This window comes from Danio rerio, chromosome 9 (genome assembly GCF_049306965.1).
Source record: "Danio rerio strain Tuebingen ecotype United States chromosome 9, GRCz12tu, whole genome shotgun sequence".
NCBI lineage: Eukaryota > Metazoa > Chordata > Actinopteri > Cypriniformes > Danionidae > Danio > Danio rerio.
In genome coordinates this window covers 43746062-43767579 of record NC_133184.1, presented here as the reverse complement: position 1 = coordinate 43767579, position 21518 = coordinate 43746062, and the positions used below count along the sequence as shown (strand labels likewise).

At 33.1% G+C, this 21518-nt stretch overlaps 1 protein-coding gene across 29 annotated transcripts in view; it reads right to left on the bottom strand.

Annotated features, from left to right (window-relative positions):
* The window catches only part of pcbp3 (poly(rC) binding protein 3), a 137243-nt gene that overhangs the window by 95883 nt on the left and 19842 nt on the right, over nucleotides 1-21518 (bottom strand). For 22 of the 29 annotated variants that reach the window (XR_012384963.1, XR_012384964.1, XR_012384959.1 and 19 more), the window contains exon 2: nucleotides 1080-1139. The exons of the other annotated variants lie outside the window; for them this stretch is intronic. The gene's annotated coding sequence lies outside the window, so the exon portion shown is untranslated. The remainder of the gene's footprint in view (nucleotides 1-1079; nucleotides 1140-21518) is intronic. 29 annotated transcript variants of the gene reach the window in all.

The window sequence follows — 21518 nt, the reverse complement described above, 5'->3', positions numbered from 1 at the left end:
AATACATATATTCTCGGGTCTGTAATGATACAAATATAAATAATAAACATTTTATATAATATATAAATATGTAGGAAGTAATTGTTCATTCATTCATTTTCCAGCACAGCAGAATGAACCACCAATTTATCCAGCATATGTTTTACACAGCGGATGCCCTTCCAGCTGCAACCTAGTACTGGGAAACATCCATACACACTCCTTCACACTCATACACTACAGCCAATTTAGTTTAATCAATTCACCTAGCGCATGTCTTTTTACTGTGGGGGAAACTGGAGCACCCAGAGAAAACCCACACAAACACGGGGAGAACATGCAAACTTCACACAGAAATGCCAACTGACACAGCCAAGGCTTGAACCAGCAACCTTCCACTGTGTCACCATACGTAATTGTACCTTATGTTATGTTTAACCTATTACATAGCTCTGATGAATAGTACTAAAGATTGCCACAGATTTAAGATTACAATCAATTAGTATTATAGGGATGCACTGTTCTTCAAAGTCTTTCACGTCATCAAATGATGGCTGTCCTAAATATGCTTGTAAAGATTTTTTGCATAAAATAAGTTACATCAAACGAAATTACACGTTGCATAACGATAAAGTCTGATCTTAAAGTTAGAAGAATATTTTGTGGAATAGAAGTTAGACGAATATTTGGAAGAATACTTTAGTTTAGGTCAAAATTCATGCAATTAATTAACTATCTTGTTACGTGACTATTATTGAGATATTAACTGTTCATTAGTAGTTATAAAATATAATCTCCTAACTGAAACCTAAATCCAACTTCTACCTTACTATCAATAAACAGCTAATTAGTAGTGTATTAAACTAGTTAGTTATTGGTAAATTGTTAGTTAATACAGTGAACTGTGACCTAAACTAAAGTGCAACTGAATATTCAGATATTTATTTATTTATGTGCAGGTAAATGCAAAAAACAGTAAAAACATACGACAAAGTTAAGACAAATCATGGATAATCATTTTTCCCCTAAAAAACTGCATACAAGGATCTTTTGGCAATAGTTGCGTGTTTTTAAATATATATTATTGTAATCGTGACTACCTCTTACGTCTGTGACGGCGCTGTCAAATCCAGGCTTTAACTCCAAGCGATCAGAAATCCCTTCAAAAAGAGGAGACATTTATCAGTACAAGCCAATAGATGTCAGTCTGTGAGAAAAGTGCTCCCTCTAACGGCCATCCTTTGCACTGTTTAACAAGGTTGTGATGAATATGTTCTCTGGCTTGGTTCGTAAAATAAATGACATCTATTATAAAACGCACAGTTTAGACTCAAAGCTCTTGTAAAAAAAAAAAACATTCAAGGCTCTTGTAAAATTACTATAAACACACTTCAGTCATTACCTTAACACACTGTGATCGTACATTATAAATTACTTCAGCCAATCACTACATTAATTATCGTTTCTTATTACAACAGGACCAAACAGTTATTGAGAGATGTATACTGCCTAGGCAAGCCATGGCAGAGAAAAAAAGCCATATTATATACATAAATAAGAGATCAATTAAAAACTGCAAATGTCAACCTTGACCTGAACACGATATGCAGCACTTATGAAAGACTGCCATCTACTGGAAAAATAACACAATGCTGCCAATCATGTTTCAGTTTGATGGCCATTGTGGGAAAAAAGAACATGCCGATTGTCAACATGGATCTGGTCAATCCAGCCAGTTGTGGAAATTGTAAACAACCTAATACAAAGAAGCATGATGGGTTAAGATTGGCTATAGATGCGTTTTAATTAGTGTACAAAAAGCTTTGGCATTTTTTGAAGTATGCTGTAAAAATGCTGGGTTCCATACAATCGATTTGTGTTGGGACAACTTTAAGGAAAGTTAACTACACATTTTTTGTGGTTTGAATATAAAACAATTAAGTTATTCCCTTCCCAAAAAAAAGCATCAAGAATTGTTGTTTCAGGTCATTTAAAATAAGCAGTTTAAGCAAACAGCAAACTACATTTTTTTTTGAGTATATCTGCTTAGCTTACCTAAAAATAAATAAATAAATAATAATAATAACAATAATGATAATAATAATAATAATAATAATAATTATTATTATTATTATTATTATTATTAATAATAATAATAATAATAATAATAATACATACTTTTTTTTTCTATTCAAATTTTTCTATTACATTTTTTTCTATTATCAACTTAAATTGATTTCCAATTTCTTTTGAGCATTTTTACCATGATAGTTATAATGTTTATAATCAATCATCTTATTAAAATGTATGTTTGTTTTTTTCTGTTTTGGTGTTTGATTGTTTTTGTCTTAAATGTAATCAATGATGTAAATCTATCAGAATTTGCAACCAACCAAAACAAATGGCTTAAAACAAGACCTTTAAAAAGTAGTTCTTTGCAGTGTAGGTTTGCTATTTGTTATTATTATTTTTTTTTACTGTCTAATAATATTCCTCATACTACAGTGCTCAGCATATATGTGTACACCCCTTACAAATATCCTTTAATAAAGCTCATTAGCTACAAAATTTTATTTGTGCATATACATTAGATTATTCAGTATACTGAAGCCAAATCTGGAGCTTATCTAACAATATAACTTATGAGAACAGTCAAAAAACTAGCACAACCATATGTTATATAAAAATATTAAATACATATAAAAAAAAAAAAGAGGAAACAAATCAAGAGGAGCAAAAAAAAAAAAACTGAAATATTTAGTTGAAAATTTGTAGGTTGTGATTTTTTTTATTTTTATTTTTTTTACAATATTTTGCCTAATTTTAATTGTATTATCTTTCGATTTCTAAATATGTTTGGTGACTAAAATATTATTTTAATAAATATATCTGTTTAATAAATCTTTTTTATTTAAAAGTTTTATTTAAATGCACTAAAGTACACTGCATATATTTACTGAGAAATAAAGTATAAGATTATTCCTTTTCTAAATGGGCTGTATTCAATTATACTGAGCACTGTATGTTAATGATTAAAGTCAATTAACAGAATACTTATTTTTTAAAAGAATAGAAAATGCAAAATGTCATAATTTGGCTGCATAAGGAAAAAAATGACAATAGTAAAGTTCACTGATTGTTGTAGTTTTTGAAAGCAAGGTGAGGGAACAGGTGAATACTTAACATAGAATGTAATAAAAAAACAACAACAGACAATTGAAAGAAAGCACCACAAAGTACTGTACTGCTGTACAAACATTAACATAACAGCAACACAATGTTCTAAGCCTGTTTCAAATCTTTCACTGTCGTCACTCCATTTCTTCTTCTCTGTAGCCCTCGACCCCAATGTCTTAATCACTATGAATATGCTGAATATGTAATCTGATATTTTGCTATGGCTTTTACTCATTTTTTTTGTTCATCTTTGTGGATGGCTTTAACACAAGAGGCTTTAGCACAAAATTCACTGTAAAAAGTGCTGTAGAAATAAAAATGACTTAATGTGGTTCCATGACAAAAACTCCTGTTTATAACCACTGAGGCTGACAAATTAGTCTCTTATATCGTTTCAGCATTTTTATGAAGAGAATTTGTGAGTGTGCAGAATTAAGTCACTGAAAATCCAGCATTTCAGCAGAGACTGAACGCCTCAGTTTTAAAAACAAAATAGTCTGATTTGTTATAAAGCTAAGTGCTGCAATAAATAAATAAATAAATTAACTAATTAATTAATTAATTAATTAATTTAAAAATGGAGGGCAAAATAAATGTATTGGAAAATGGGCAGATTTATTGCAGTGTTTACACCTGGTGTTTAGATGCCTTTTGAGCAACTAGATCACAATTTAATGGAAACAGATAATAACTAATTAACTAACTAATTAACTAACTAACTAACTAACTAAATAAATAAATATAAAATAGATTTACATTTAAAACTAAGTAAAACGAAATACAATGTAATTAAATACAAAGTGCCAAAAGCAATTTGATGCAGCATGGGCAGATTTAAAGCCCTGTTACACCTGATGTTTAGATGTCTTTTGGTAAATTAGATCTCAACTCTATGGATGGATAGACAAATAAATAAATAAATAAATAAATAAATAAATAAATAAATAAATAAATAAATAAATAAATAAAAAGTGCCAAAAGCTATTTGATGCAGCATGGGCAGATTTAAAGCCCTGTTTTATCCAAATGTTTAGATGCCTTTTGGTCAATTGAACCACAAATCAAATGATAAATAAATAAATAAATAAATAAATAAATAAATAAATAAATACATACATAAATAAATACAATCAAATACATACAATACAAAGCAATAAAATTTAATTTAATAAAAAAAGAGCCAAAAGCTATTTGATGCAACCTGGGTAGATTTAAAGCCCTGTTTACACATGTTTAGGTGCCTTTTGGTGGTCTCTTTTGACCACATTGATTCACCTTCCTGTTTTCTTTAAGGAAAAAGTCCTGTAGACAACTCCTCTGGAATCTTCCGATGTAATATTGTAACAAAAGCTTAGAATTTATAAATAAATATGAAGGGTGACATCACAAAACAATCTAAAGACAAACTTTTTGCACTTTCAACCTGAACTAAAAAGCAATGCCTGTTCAAATGCATTTGTCCTAATCAATAATATTTTAGGAAATGAGAACTAAAACTAAGACTAAAACTGTCAAAAAACATTTTCTGAAATAAACATAAAAATTCACAATAAATTAAATACTGTTTAACAGCATATAAACTTCTCTTTTATGTAAAGAAGTTTGTCTGAATTCTTTATCATTTTTACTTTTATATATTTAAGTTGGATTTGTGGTGCGATTAGGTTTTTTTGTATATTTTTTATTACTAAAAGGTTTGCACAAAAGTTAATGTAGCTGCACAAACACTTAACTTTGCTCTTATTAACAAATACAGTCAAGCCCAAAATTATTCATAGCCCTGGTAAATTCTGACATAAAAATACTTTTATTCAACCAGCATGTTTCTTGCATGACCGGAAATGACAGGCTTCTCCCAAATGATAATAAGACAAATGTACAAGAGGCATCATTGTCGGGGGAAAAAAAGCTTTTTCAGCTTTTTTATTTATTAACTGTCAGCTTTTATTTACATTTGAACAAAAACATTATGTCAGAATTTGCCAGGTATTTGAACAAATTTGTGCTTAACAGTATATAAAAACTAAATACCAAATAAACAAAACAAAAAAAAAAATAAACAACACTGGTAAAGAGAATAAGCCAGAAAGAAAATGAATGAATAAACTACACTGGTCAACATTGAGCATCTGCAAGCATACTTGTAAAATGCATTTTTGACCTCTGGAAGTTGTCAAAATGTTGTATACCTGTGAACGGATTGCCAAAACCACATCTTAATCCTGATTAAGGCTGAGCAATATATATGTTTTAGCATTGATATCGCAATGTGCACATTCGCAATATAGTCACATCGCAGGATGCAATGTCAAGTTGGAATTATGATAGACCTGGAGCTACAGAACATGTGATTTGTAGAGTCACTGCTGACTTTAACCATAATAGAGTGGAAAAGATGAATTGCATTTAATTATTTATACTGAATTTTAAACCAAAAAGTTATTTTTTCTTTCTTCAAATTTTTGTCACTTCGAGTCCAAATATCAAATCGAAAATGAAATAACTTACACAATAGGCAAATAATTTTGATTGTTTAAAAGAAAAAAGCTCTTAATTTTGACTCATTTTGACTGTTAAATTTGACTTGCTCTAAGAATTTATTTAGGACTAGAAACTAGACAAAATAAGAGAAGCATTTTTTGCATAGTGATTTTTTAATGTCTGTACCTCAATACTATTAGACTCCTCAGAAAACTGTCAAACAAAATATCGCAATATCAGGTTATATTAATACTGTGCAGCTAGGGCTGGGTGATAAAATCGATATTTATTGACCAAACACATTTGTCAATAACAATAAAAAAAAAGTTTGATAAGAAGTTTGTGTATGAATCGCTTTAGCTTTATTCAAATATGGTTGCTGAGCGAGCACCTTGGAAGAAATGACAATCAGCTTAGGGTGTACGTTTGTAATTTCCAATAGAGGTGCGTGACTTGCAAGATGAGCAGCACATTGTGTGCAAGCGGCGCACACGTAAGGCACGTGTATTTTCTAGATACACCTGGTTAAAAGACATCTGAACTTTTCCGAGTACTGCGAGCGCACCACAATTCAAGCAAGTAGAACTAACAAATCTGCTTCAAACATTGTATGGAATATGAACAATTAAGTAACGACAGACCAGTTACCTCAGACAAACACAACTCACCCAAACACTACAGTGGTTACAGCTCACACTTGATTATCATAATTTGTTTTGTTTACAGTTATTATTGACACCTTACAGATGTTGATCTATCTTTGCACACACTTTGTAAGACTTTATTTTTCAAGTTTAAGAGTCTCTCTAACACTTATTTTATTATAAAGAGATGAGATATTTTGTTTAAATATTTTTGGTTTTGACTATTAAGGCAAGGCAAGGCAAGGCAAGTTTATTTATATAGCACATTTCATACACAGTGGCAATTCAAAGTGCTTTACATAAACAGGAATAAAAAAGACAAGTTCAGGAACATAAAATGCAGACAATACAAATTATTAAAAACAAATTAAAATGAGTTAAAATAGGTTATAAAAGAATGAAAAAGAAAACGAAAAACATAATAGTGTAATCTGTCGGATGTAGCACAGTGCTCATACAGTAAAGGCACAGCTAAACAGATGTGTTTTCAGTCTTGATTTGAATGTGCCTAATGTTGGAGCACATCTAATCATTTCTGAAAGCTGATTCCAGCAGCGAGGGGCGTAGTGGCTGAAGGCAGATTCACCCTGCTTTGACTGAACTCTTGGAATTTCTAGTTTATATGATCCTAAAGATCTGAGTGATCTGTTAGGTTTGTATTCAGTGAGCATATCTGTAATGTATTGAGGTCCTTGGCCATTTAGTGATTTATAGACGAGTAATATCACTTTAAAAATCTATTCTGAATGTAACTGGGAGCCAGTGTAGAGACCTGAGGACATGTGTGATGTGCTCTGATTTCCTGCTTCTGGTCAGAAATCTGGCTGCAGCATTCTGGATGAGCTGCAACTGTTTGACTGTCTTTTTGGGAAGGCCAGTGAGGAGTCCATTACAGTAATCCACCCCGCTGCTGATAAAAGCATGAACAAGTTTCTATAAGTCATCACTGGAAACAAAGCATCTGATTCTTGCAATGTTTCTGAGATGATAGTATGCTGATTTACTAACTGCTTTGACATGACTGTTAAAACTCAGATCTGACTCCAGAGTATTAAAACAATTTGTCTTAGTAAATAACACTGGTAAATTAAAATAAAATTGTAAAATGACAAAAATCCTAAAATCCCTAAATATATTGTTAAAAAATATTCAATACTTATCTATATCAAATGATATGAAACATGATACTGTGATTTATTTATTTATTTTTGTGTGGAATATCTCTCAGCACTACGTGCAGCCCTAATTACCTATTGTAAACAAGGGCCCAATATAATATCAAAAACTGGATCTCTTCACTCATTTTCCCATTTTTCCCTAGTGTGAAAGCTTGAAATAATTAAGTTCGATCACACAGGGTCTTTTATCCCCATATAGTGACTTTATTTGGTAATGTTGGTGTCATTTACCCCCTCATTAATTGTCCAAAAAACTGCTGGTCCAAAAAATTTTTTACTCAATTTATTTAGTGCCTTCAAGATTAAAAAAAAAAAACTCAATTCTCAGCCTGAGCGCGTTCGCCAAACCAGAAGTTAATCAGTTTCTCACAAGACGTTTACAATCTGATCTCCAGCTTGACATGGACTCGCTTCTGAGGCTTCCTGAGATGAAACCCTATAACGAAGGAGACTGAAATTCAGCACAAGAGCCCGACACACACACAACTCACACGCTATTAATGTTTAATGATCTCTAAAAGCTTATATTCCTTTTTCGCTTTCTCAGGGTCCCAGATCCCGGTGTTTACCGATTATCACCTGACCCCTAACTCAAAGACTGTCCCAACGCGAGGGTGAACACACACATCAGTGAGATTAAAGAGCTCTGTTGTGACCGACTTCTGCTGGTTACAGTGTTCAAAAGACCCATAAAAGCACACATACGTTATCTCTTTACAGCACACGCAGCCCAGAGAGCAAAACTAGACACATTGTGCACATTATGATGCATATTTAACAGCTGTTGCACTCCTTTGTTACAGTGAATGAGCCAAGCAGAACGGGTATAAAGAGAAGCACATATGGCACATGCATGTTTACTTAGTGAGATATTTCAAATCAACAGCTTTTTATGATGCATTTACAATCTTTTCAATAGCGTGGCAGTCACTCAAATCTTTTTTTTTCCCCTACCGTAAATGAAATATTAATAAGATCTAAACTATTTATATTGTGAGCATTAATAATGAATCGCGAGCCCTTTCAACATTGTGCTTCAAAACGCAATATCAAGCCTTGAAGAGAAGCAGATATATTTTTTTCCATTTTCATTTAGCCGGAGGATTATAAATTAAGCAGGTCCGTGCTTTGCTAAATATTGTAAATGCACCTAATGCATTAATCAAATAAGTAAATCGTTGAGGGCGCTCGGAAGGAACTAAACATGAAAAAAAAAGCGTTTTTGAAAAGTGTTTAAGCGTTTCATTGCTTTCATTTACTAATAAATAAAACGAATCAACTCGGAAACACTCCGCTGGCTGTAAAATTTTAGACTCAAATGACATTTTGATGGAGACGTTAAAGGGGGAAAGATCTCCACAGGGCTTTTAGAGAAAGTGCAGACTCTTAACTCCGTCATGGAAAAAAGTGGGCTTCTGCCGGTGTGCAATTTCATTAACGCTTACATGCAGGCAGTCATTGATTTGCAAAGGAATCTCTCCTGAAATGCAGGCCTAATCAATCAAACGTCTCCATTAATTTCAGCCGGGGCTGTCGCTTGAATTCACTGGGCCTCGGATGAAATTTTTTATGGGTGGGCCCGAGGAGCTTTATAATACCTGGAGAAAGCCATCCGTTAGCGTCGCCATTCATCTCAATGACAGATGTTTGGCTGACTGACTCTCCGGAAGAGTGCAGCCAATGGACGTCAGTGGACAAATATCTAGATGCAGCATCTAATAATATTAGTACTGATAATTTAATTGTGTATGATTACATGTTTAGTGTTGTTTTTTTATTTATGAGGGATGAGTAAATACACAGCAACGGGAGTCAGATTCTGCTTCAGGTACAAGACATGTTGCCACAACAAAATTAGAAAAGCTAATATCAAAACAAAATGACTACATTAACTACAACCCCAAATCAGAAGAAGTTGCCAGACTATAGAAAACATAAAAAAAAAAAAATAAAGAGATTTTTTTTTTTTTTACTTTGACTAATATTTATTTGCAGACAATACCCCAAACTGTATTTATTGATTAACTCATGATTTTTATTGTGTTTTTCACCAAATAAGCACATATTTCAATTTTGGTTCTTGCAACACTTTTCAAAAAAGTTGGAAGAGTAAAGCAATTACCACTTTGTAATGTTGTCATTCCTTTTCACAACACTTAAAAGAGGTTTAGGGACTGAAGACATCAAGAAATAAAGTGTTTCAGTTGTAATTTTGTCCCATTCTTCCTGCTAACAAGTCTTAAGGTGGGCAACAGTACGGGGTCTTCGTTGTGCTTCAAAATGCACCACACATTCTCTATTTGAGACAGGTCGGGACTACAGACAGGCCAGTCAAGTACCAGTATCCTGCAGTCAGGACTTTGTGTGTGCAGATTGTGTTTTTGCTTTGTCAAGTTGAATGCATGGGCGTCACTGAAAAAGAAGGCAGCATATTGTGCTCCAAAATCTCTATGTATTTTTCAGCATTAATGGTGCCATCACAGAAGTGCAAGCTACCTTTGCCAAGGGCACTGACACAACCCCATATCATGACCTATTCTGGCTTTTGGACTTGATGATTCTTTTCCTCTTCGGTTCAAAGCACACAGTGTCAACTTCTCCCAAAAATTCCTGAAATACTGATTCATCTGACCACCGTACACGTTTCCATTATGTGATGGTCCATCCTAGATGCCTCAGAGCCCACAGAAGTTGACAGTGCTTTTGGACACTGTTAACATAGGGCTTTATTTTGACACAGTACAGTTTTAACTGGCATTTGTGGATGTAACTACATATTGTGGTAATTGACAAAGGTTGGCCAATATAGTCCCGAGCCCATGTGGTGATATCGCTTATACAGTAGATAAATGATGATTCTTGATGAAGGCCGTCTGAGGGATTTGTCATCCCAGTTGTTCAGCTTAGGCTTGCACGCTTGTCCATTACTGAAATCCATATTCTTTAAATCATTTAATTATGTTATGCACTGTCGAAGGTGAAACATCCATATGTCTCCCTATCTTTTCTTTGAGGAACATTGTTTTTAAAACATTTCGATAATTTTCTTACGTATTTGTTGACAAACTGGCGATCGTCAGCCCATCTTTGCTGTCGAAGGACTAGACTTTTCTTGAATGCTGCTTTAGCACCAAATCATAATTGCAATCACTTGTTGACATCACCTGTTTCAAATCACATCATTATTATATCGATTACTAGCCCTAAATTGCTCCTGTCCCAACTTTTTTTTGCAATGTGTTGCAGGTCTAAATGACAGCAGAGGATGTATATTTACAAATAAAAATAAGTTGACCTGACAAAAAAATGAAATATTTGGTGTTCATATTGTCTGCAGATTTTTAAAAATCACTACTTTGATGTCAGTTAACATGTTTAATACATATTATGAAATAATACAAACTATGTATTATATAAATAACCAAATTATCAAAGTAATCTAACATATGTAAGATCTACATACCAAAATATGAATTTAATAAATGTGCCTGCTGTCTGCCTCACAGAGACAAACAAGTAAAACAAGACAATAATTTCTAATCATTTTTTTTAGATTTAGAATTAGATTTTTTAGAATTACTGAATAAATTTCCATCAAATAGTTTAGCTGACACAAAGCAACTTCTGAATTGAATCATGTATTTGTGATACCAAGAAGACTATACATCAAGTGTAACTTCTCCCAGTATAATGAAACTGTATAGCCACCATGCAATAAAGAAAACACTGATGAAAGCATTTTTTTTTTTTTTTTTTGACCGACAATGAGAATATTGCGGGTGTGACTGTGTGAGAGAGTGTGCTGGTTCACTTTCTCATGACAAGTTGCTTTGAAAGTCAGTTTAAGAAGTTGAGCGAGGTTTAAAAGCGAGCTGCAGTTTCAGCGAATGGAGCCGAGCGAGTACGGAGGGATTACACACCAACAAAACAAGTCAAGAAGCGGTAAGCATAATGTTAGGAGAACTGCTAATGTGCAGAAACACAGTCTGACAGGGCTGTGAGAGGCTGTCACTTACACAAACAGCCAGCAAAGAAGATTATCCAGAAACATTTAAAGGAATTTCATCAACACTGGCTTGTAACACTTTGCTCCCTCTTTTCATTCTCTGCAATAAAAACCTGTTCAAAATGCAGACATCATTGCATAATCAAGTCTTGAGTCACAAATTTAGAATACAATATCATAACTGTTTTCATAAATTACATTTTATGTATTGAAAGAAAAATACTTTGGCAAACAAGATGCATACAGTACTTGTATATGATAAAAAAGATGCATTTACAGTATGCTTAATCAGATTCACTCTAGTGAACTGCATCTATGTTAGCACATCATATTTGATGTGGTAATTTCAGGTTTGAAGATTTAAGATTTAAAAAATATTAACATGAGTGAATGAGACCGGAAGTCTCTAGCCAATACTATTTTAATGGCGGTGCCTGCTTGATTGTAAAGAATACGGTCAATATGAAAAAAAACTGAAGTCAATAGCTATCAGATTACAGCATTCTTTAAAATATCTTCTTTTAAGTTCAATAGAAGAAAGAAACTAAAACAGGTTTGGAGCAGGTGGAGAGTGAATAAATGCTGAGTACATTACATATCGCTTAAAAGCTGAAAACATTTTTTTTTTAAATGAAATGGCCAGACAAGTGCCCTGACCTAAACCGGATTGAATTTCCCTGAAGACAATGTCATGAAACCCACAAACAGTGAACTGTGGAAAAGCCTGAAGAAGAGATGGTCAAGATCACATGCTACAGTCATTGCTGTTATTATTTTCATTTAAAATTATCTTCACATGAAACAAGTGCAGGGCGAATAAATGGCTGGTAAATTTTTTATTTTTTGGGTGAACTTTCCCTTTGAAAGTGCTTTATCAGTCTGCTGTGACTGACAGGGCCCAGTGTTCTGTGTAAAAAAAACTTCTCCGTGATTAGGTAATGGAAAGGAGCTACATCTTGCTAAAGGAGCTTATGGTAAACATTTACATTCAATCTGTCATGTAGCTGTAAAGAGAAACAACCCCTGCAGCAGAAAATTTGGACAACCTGCTGTTTCAGAGTTTAACTTACTTTAAATCTGCTTGCAAAGTCAGTGCAAACTGAAAACATACACTGCCAGTTAAATAGCATTCGTCAGATAATTAAGGAAATTACCACCAGGTTCCAAATTAATACTAATAATTAGGAGGATCTGAAAGTGTTCTCTAATTTTAATCAGTTGCTTTATTTTTACATGTGCTTTACAATAAATGCAACTCTTACTTCACAGTAAAACTTCAAATATGGGCGATACATTTTAAGCCTGTTTAAATCAGGGATTCTCAAGGGCCGTGAGATGGCTTAAAAAAAACTTCAATATTATATAATAATTATTTGATTTCATTTTTAAATATGCCATATTAAAATGATCAAAGTTATGGCATTTCCCGTTTTCTGGATTGAATAGGCTAATTTAGACTCGGTGCAAAAACAGCCTTGCTGTTAATACAGACATCTATTGCTTAAACTTCCAACCACTGCACATCAACTAGGACTATGTTCTCAGTAATATAACTCAAACTGTCATGCAAATGTAAAGGTAACCATGGATGAGTTATAATAGCCAGTTCGCACGTACATCATGTCTGCAACTTGAACTGTATCAGAGTCACAAAAGTCTGTTGATTCACAAACTATGCACGTTTTTTTTTTTGTAAACACTTTAAAAATATCTGCGTAATTATTCAAATTGCCCATACTGTAGGAATAGCAAGATTCTGTGGTGTTTTGGAAGTGAACAGCTGTTCACTGTTCCTGTCAGCAAACTCCAATAATATTCAACTGCAAACCCTTCAGATCAATGTGTTTCAACAGATTTTAAGTTTTAAAACTGTATTTTACATTTTTGTTTATTTTTAATACATATGAATAGTTGATCAATACATGAATAGTAGTCAGTCTAATTCAAAGCAGCAGCAGTTTTTTTTAATTTTTTTTTATTGACATCTCATGTTGTCCTGTCAGGCTCATTTGTTAAAAAAAGGCCCAAATACTCTGCGGTAGTGAAGAATAACTGAAGTAAGAAGAGCTTTGAATCTGTATACATATACATACATTATATATACATACATTATATATATATATATATATATATATATATATATATATATATATATATATATATATATATATATATATATATATATATGTATGTATGTATGTTGTGTGTGTGTGTGTGTGCGCGTGTGTGTGTATATACATGCATGCATGCATACATACATACATACATACATACATACATATTTAAAGCATATGATTTCTTTACTTCAGTTAAATATCTATATATAGTGTTTAGCTTGCTTTTTTTAAATAATGCAGAAAAATCAGAGATTAATAGTAAAAGTCAAGAGAAATGTTTTGCTAATAATAAAAAAATATTATCAAACATACTGTGAAAAGTTTGTTGCACTTTTAAACATAATTTGGAAAATGTAAAAAAAAAAAAAAAGTCAAAGGGGGGTTAACAATTCTGACTTTAACTGTACAAGTCAGCTATTTATCCTTAACATCACATAAACAGCCGTTTACTGCTGAACTACAAGCACTCTATTGAGTTTTCTGCAATCAGACAATGTATATTAGTAATCGAGAGCAAACTCATTACCTTGTAAAACAAGATCAATAATATTATTAAATATTTAACGCAAACATGTGGTGCATGCCAGTGTATTTTCACAGGGGTTGATCTTTTAGTTATCAATTTGTAAAGAACAACATATAAAAACATAAAATTAATTAGGAAACTGTCTCGACAAATAACCAAATCTCTTGAGGCATCAAAACAAAGGTGTAAATGTATTCTGGAGAGACTGCCTCTAATAAGCTCAAAAGTGCGATGACCTGATCTAACCTAGTCTGTGAGAAAAGAACTGATGATTGAAATGATTCAGGAAGACCTAAAAATAACCAATTTGGCAAAAAGAGTGGAGAGTAATTTAGGAAACTAAACTATATTTTGATTGTTGTTATTAACTCAAACCTGGGGTCTGTTCTTCGTACGTGGATTACTCAGTTAGCTGGATTTGGATATTGATGATTTGACATGATCCAGGATTGTTTCGTTCTTCAAAGCTGATCTGAGAGTTGTTGTCATAGCAACAGTTCTGCTAGCTCAAACCTGATCGGAAGCAGGTTCAATTCAAATAAACAGGATTAGATTGGGTCAGTTCAACCAAAGATATTAGAGAAAGTACAGAATTATGATATTTTCTTACAGTAGTAGTTATATACACTTGGGAAAATAGCTTTAAAAAAATTAACTATATATATAAAGTTATAGTTATTAATAAAATAAATAAAGTTATATTAACAAAACTTATGCAATCTGCACCCTCGAAATGAAAGTACAAAGAGAAAATTTATTGATATGAACTTCTTAGATCGCTTTAGTACAATTTGTGTATGATAATAGAAATGCAGAATATGTGACTTTAAAAAAAAAGAAATAATACATTAATGCAGTCATGAACTTGTTTTGACAGTAAATATGCCAGTGATTATGCTTCACAAAAGTTGCAGACGCCTTTACCAATATCAAAATGCTTTTGTAAACATCCAGTTATTCCATGCAGCGATTAAAAAAACGGCTACTGTAATAAAGAAAATATTTTCTAAATGTAGAACTAAATACATCGATATGCATTGAAATACATGATAAATACTCTTGACACATGAAAGTGTAAAGCCTGCAGTTCACAACATATGTGGAAAGTTATTGCGTGTCATATTTAACAAATCGTCGATTGCTAATTTGATGTAATTTTGCTCACATGGATAATTGAATATTAATCAGATGATGTCATTATGCTGCTGTTTCGTCAGCCAATCGTTGCATTGCTGATCATGATTTCTAGGATCGATAGATCTGTCCTTCACAACACACGCAGCGATCTCAGATCAGTTCATCCAGACATTCTAATCTGATTCACGAACTTGTTTGAAGAACCAAATTAGCCAGAGATCAGTTATCAAGATGAAAAGATCCAGGATCGGCAAAATCATCTTAGATCATTTAAGCGAGGTACGAAGAACGGACCCCTGTGCTCAACTTGTTTGGAGTCTATAAATTAATTATACTTTTATTAAACGCATTAAATTGATCAATTGTGACAGCAGGTTGCACAGCTGTTCTTCTTTAATCAAAAAAATCTTCAAAAATGACTGACACAACATTGAAAATAATATGAAAAATTTTTCTTTACACTATGTTAATGACCTCCCTAGAGTCCTAATTGTATTCCAGTCGACTGCCTGGCATAATCAGATTCCCTATATTTATCTGTTTTCCCTTCCCTTTTTCTTTCCCACTGTTTTTTTTTTTTTTTTTTTTTGTGTATCCGAGACTATATCTGTACTGTATGTTCATGAAAATTGTAGAAACTACAATAAAAAAAAAATATTTAAAAAATCTAATTATTTCAAATTATTCTAATTTGACAATATTGAATACAAAGTCAAAGTAAATATAAACATCATTATTTTCAGTTTTATTATTATTTACATGTTTATGAATTTATATTACTAGGTTATCTATTATTACTACAATCATCAAGTCAGTAACAACAAGAAATGTTTCTCATATATCAAATCAGCATACAATACTGACTTCTGGATGATCATGTGACACTGAAAACTGTAGTAATGCTGCGAAAAATTCAGCTTTACCATTGCAGAAATAAATATGGAGTAAATAAATAAATCAAGGCTGCACAGTGGCACAGTGGGTAGCACAATTGCCTTACAGCAAGAAGGCCGCTGTTTTGAGCCTCGGTTGGGTCAGTTGGCATTTTTGTGTGGAGTTTGCATGTTTTCCCCGTGTTTGCATGGGTTTCCTCCAGATGCTCCGGTTTCCCCCCAACAAGTCCAAAGACATGTGGAATAGGTGAATTGGGTAAGCTAAATTGTTCGTAGTGTATGTGTGTGAATGAGTGTGTATGGATGTTTCCCAGTGATGGGTTGCAGCTGGAAGGGCATCCACTGCGTAAAACATATGCTGGATAAGTTGGCAGTTCATTTTGCTGTGGCGACCCCATGATCAATAACGAGACTAAGCCAAAAAGAAAATGAATGAATAAATGAATGAATAAGCTAAATGTTCTAATAGCAAAGTTTCAATATGTCTTGTTAACTTAAGTTGGATAACTGTTAGCATTAGGCAGACAACACACCGACTTTAAACAATACATTGTGCTTATATCAGCTGATGGGTTGCAATCCAAAAGTAGGTTGAAAAGAGTGTGTTTTTACCTTAAAATAATGTCTCTAAAAATATAACAGTGGTCGAGTAACTTTTAACAATGAACTCTGCATTTAACTAAATGCTGCTGTAGCTTTGTACGTGGATTACTCAGTTAGCTGGATTTGGTTATAGACAATTTGACACTATCCAGGATTGTTTCGTTCTTCAAAACTCACCTGAGAGTTGTTGTTATAACAACAGATTTAGTAGCTCAAACCTGCTCAGGAGCAGGCTCATTTCATACAAACAGGATTAGATTGGGTCTTTTCAAGCAAAGGTAATACTGAAATATGTACCATACAGTATGCTGATGTTTTCTTATAGTAGTAATTATATACACTAGGAAAAATAGGTCCAAAATGAAAGCACAAAAACAGTCACAGTGTGGTTCTCCCAAGGGGTTCAAAGAGAATATTTATTATTAATATGGACTTATTATGGAAATATTAATATGGACTTTAAGATACAAGCACATACTATTTTAAGGTACCGACTAGCTTTAGTAAAATTTGTGTATAATAAATACACAAAATTACACAAAATTAAATATTTCTAAATGATGTTTAACAGAGCAATGAATTTTTCACAATATTTCTGATAATGTTTTTTTCTTTTGGAGAAAGTCTCATTTGTTTTATTTCAGCTAGAATAATTTTGAATTTTGAATTTTTTAAAACCTATTTTAAGGTCATTATTGAGGCCCATGAATATATACACTAGATATCGCATAGGGACCCTGAGCATGCGTCAATATCGCCGCCACATTGGTACAATGCTCCCAGGACAAATGTCATTCAACTGCACTAGTCAAGACAGTGTTATTACGTGAAGATGCGGGACTTTAGCGCTGTCTACGGGTGTAGTAACGAGCAAACAAAGAAAACAAAGCACAAAAGCAGAACATCTCATAGGTAATATTAAGTTTTTTTCTGATTTTGTATGTTCTGAACTTTTGTGCTAATCAGGTAACGATATTGATGATAACAGTCACTTACTGCATTCACCATACGGCAAAGCAGCTCCAACTCACACTAAACACTCGGCTTATGCTAGTTTTGTTGAATAAAATCATCAAACAATGCAAAAGAAACATGACAACGAGATGCTGCGCTGCCAGAAACTTGTATTATTGTCGGCTAACGTTAGTGAAAGAGTCGTTCGGCGGATTCATTCACAAACGAATCGCTCTCTCCGTCAGTATGAGAAGTGAAAGCAGGAGAGGAGGTGTGTTTCAGGACACGGATTATATTAAATTTAACAGGGAGGGTGAATAGTGCATTTCTGTACACACAAACACAAGCTTTTTGTCAGGAATGCCAGTGCGGTCACTGATCCATCAATGTAGAAAAGTGATGTAAAATTATAATTTTCGTAATTAGAAAAAAAATTACACACTAACATCCAGGAAAACTCCCGATCATAGATATATGTTTATATGTGTATATCTCTGGCTTTGGATGGCCACAGTCCTCCACTGTAAATTGGTCCCGCATTCATTTCAAAGGAGCGCTACCCTGTAGCAAGATGGCGGCGCTATTGACGCATTCCGTCCAATAGACAACAATAGGCCAGGCGACATCTAGAGTATATATCTATGAATGAGGCCATTGTCTACAAAACAAACCACTGTTATACAGTAACTTGCCTAATTACCTTATCCTGCCTAGTTAACCTAATTAACCTTGTTAAGCCATTAAACTGCACCTTAAGCTGAATACTAGCATCTTGAAAAATATCTAGTAAAATATTATGTACTGTCATCATGGCAAAGATAAAAATAAATCAGTTTTTAGACATGAGTTATTAAAACTATTAAGGTTATAAATGTGTTGAAAAAAATCTTTCCATTAAAGATTAGATTAGATTAGATTCAACTTTATTGTCATTACACATGTACAAGTACAATGCAACGAAATGCAGTTTAGGTCTAACCAGCAGTGCAATAGCAGCAAGTGCAGGATACAGGTATAAGTTATAAAGTGCAGTTATAGAAAAACTATAGTGATATTTACAGATGGATGTACTATGAACATTATATACAGGTTGGATTAGCTATTAACAGATTTACAATATATGAATATATGTGCAGGTTGCTATTAATAATCAGTAGTGTGCAGATACATAAGCATGATTACCAGTGTATATGTTACAATATATGAATATATGTACAGGTTGCTATTAGTAATCAGTAGTGTGTAGATAAGCATGATTGCAAGTGTATATGTCCAGTCGATGTGTACATAACTACAGATGTCCATATGCAGTGGGTATGTACAGTTCAAATAAGTAAATCAGTGCAATGTGGTGCAGTGAATAAGTGCAAATTTTAACTGCAAGCACACTAAACAGAAATTGAGTAAAAATATACAAGGGGCTAATAATTCAGGAGGGCTAATAACTCTGACTTTAATCAGGACATAGAAATGCCTATGAGAGGAACATTCAGTTGCTCTTATCGAAAACAAGGGAGAGCTACAAATGAAAGTTGCATAGTGTTGCTTTAGGTTTGAAAGATGTTTGTAAAAGCTGTTGATGTGGAGACATTCTCCTAAAGGCAGTTTTAGACAGGATGAGGCAGTCATTGACTCTATTTAGTTGTGAATGAGAGAAATTAAGATAAAACATAAGTGGATTGTGATTTTGCAAACCAGCTTGCCACATGAAAACACAAAGCATAATGCTGGACGTTTTCTTTATAAAGGATTCCTGAAAAAAAAATTGCCTTTGAACAGAATATGAAATGAGTAAAATATTTGAGAAATATTGAAACGATTAGATGTTTTTTGCTGATTTGACACTGTACACAATTGCTATCTTTTGGTCAATCAGTTGGAACCACAGTCACGTCACCTAATATGACACAATATTACAGTTATTATATTCCAGAATCTTGATTAAATAAAAACAGCCTATTAAGTCCAATTAATCGAAAAAAAACTACAATAATTAAAACTATAAACTGCAGTGTAAACAGTTAAACATTAGCAAATAAAGATGATTTACTTTTCAAAGTCAAATAGCAACAAAAAAAAAAACAAAAACAAAAAAAAAGAGGTAAAAGGATTGCTTTATTTTTAAAATGGCCGAAATCATTGTCACAGCCACACAATTGGTGTCTTTCTTCACCCCTCTCAATGTGCTCGGCTCTACATTCAAATAAGATAAAAGGCTTGTGCGTACATTTTCAATGGCTCCATCAGCTTATCCGGACACATGTGTATTACCCACATGAGTCATTATACTTTATATGCCCTTGGTATTAATTGAGAGCTAATGGCATTTCATAGATATCCTTTATTTGACCCCCTTTTGTGTTGAGCGCCTTTTGTATATTACGGTTTGTGCTGAGCCTCAGACAAGATTCAGTCCCCAAGAAGCCTCTATTCCACCTGGGTCTCTGTGCCTGAGGGAGACAGTTGTCCCATAATACCCTTCACAGTGTGTGTGTTCTTAGCATACGGGTGGCTTCTTCTGAAGTCCCTCGCACAGTCTGTCAAAGGCCAGAGCTGAGTTATCAGGCCAAGAACGAAAGCTTGAAAACACACACCACAGACACACAAACACACACACACACACTTGCCACAAATTAACTGTGGGCTCAAGATAATGGCTATTGATTATTGACTACTAAATTGAAAATTTCAGATGTTTAAATGTGCATCTCAATCAATGCGCACATTCATTCTCTCACTAGTAATATAGAGATTGTGGGTTCGATTCCCAGAGACAGCAAGAACTAATGCATTTTAACTTGTTTTGGATTTAAAAAGTACATGTTAAAGATAACAGTGCTCAGCATATATAAATACACCCCCCACAAATCTATTTTTTAAATTCAGATTTTTAATAGGAAGCTATACAATGTTATATTTGTGTCTATATAATAGATTAATCAGTAGTTTTACCTGTACATCAGCGGCGAGCAAGAGGTGGTGGGGCAAAGTAAAATGACAGCAGTGAAGTGCGCCAGACAAACACAAACTGTGTGCAAATTTTGCAAAAAGAAGTTTATTTACACTAACAGAACAACGAATGTGATGCTGTACAGTGAAAAACTGTCACAGATGTCTATATGCAAAAAAACTAGTTGAAAGAATGGCAAGAGTGCATCGCGAGTCATGTAACAAGAACTGACCATTCAGCTTCATACTCTGCATGGAATAATCACATTTCTACTCCAAAGAGAAAAAAAAAATACTAAATTACTACCAAACAAGTTTATAATATAGTTGATGAAAAATGTCTTTCAGACAGAAGTTCAGCAGCCTTTGACTACATTTGCTCTCTTTAAAAGGGAAATATTTAGATTTACATTAGACAAATAAAATTTTTATTTATTCTTATTTTCATTTATTTATTCATTGTTCTGTCATTTTTTTAGTGTAAAACTTTTACTTTTTTTAAATGTCAAAAAGTTGTTTTACTTATTTTTAAGTCCAAAGAGAAATGGGCTATTGTTTGTTTTTTATTATTATTTTTTTGTGGTGTGTTTAATTACTGAGCAGTAATGAATAACACTTTAAAATATAGGTTTTGATGTGATTTTCTAAACTACTAGTGTTTTGAAATTACTGAATGCATAATAATCATGACAACCGTGATTATTCCCCAGACTATAATTGAAAACCAAAATCTATAATTGTTGCATCGCTACTCTAGACTAGTATTCACATTTACAGTAGCTAACTTGCTGACCTTTTACTCCACAGAACAAAGTATTACAAATTTGGAATAACATGAGACCAAACCCATATTAATCTTTAAAACATTTCTACT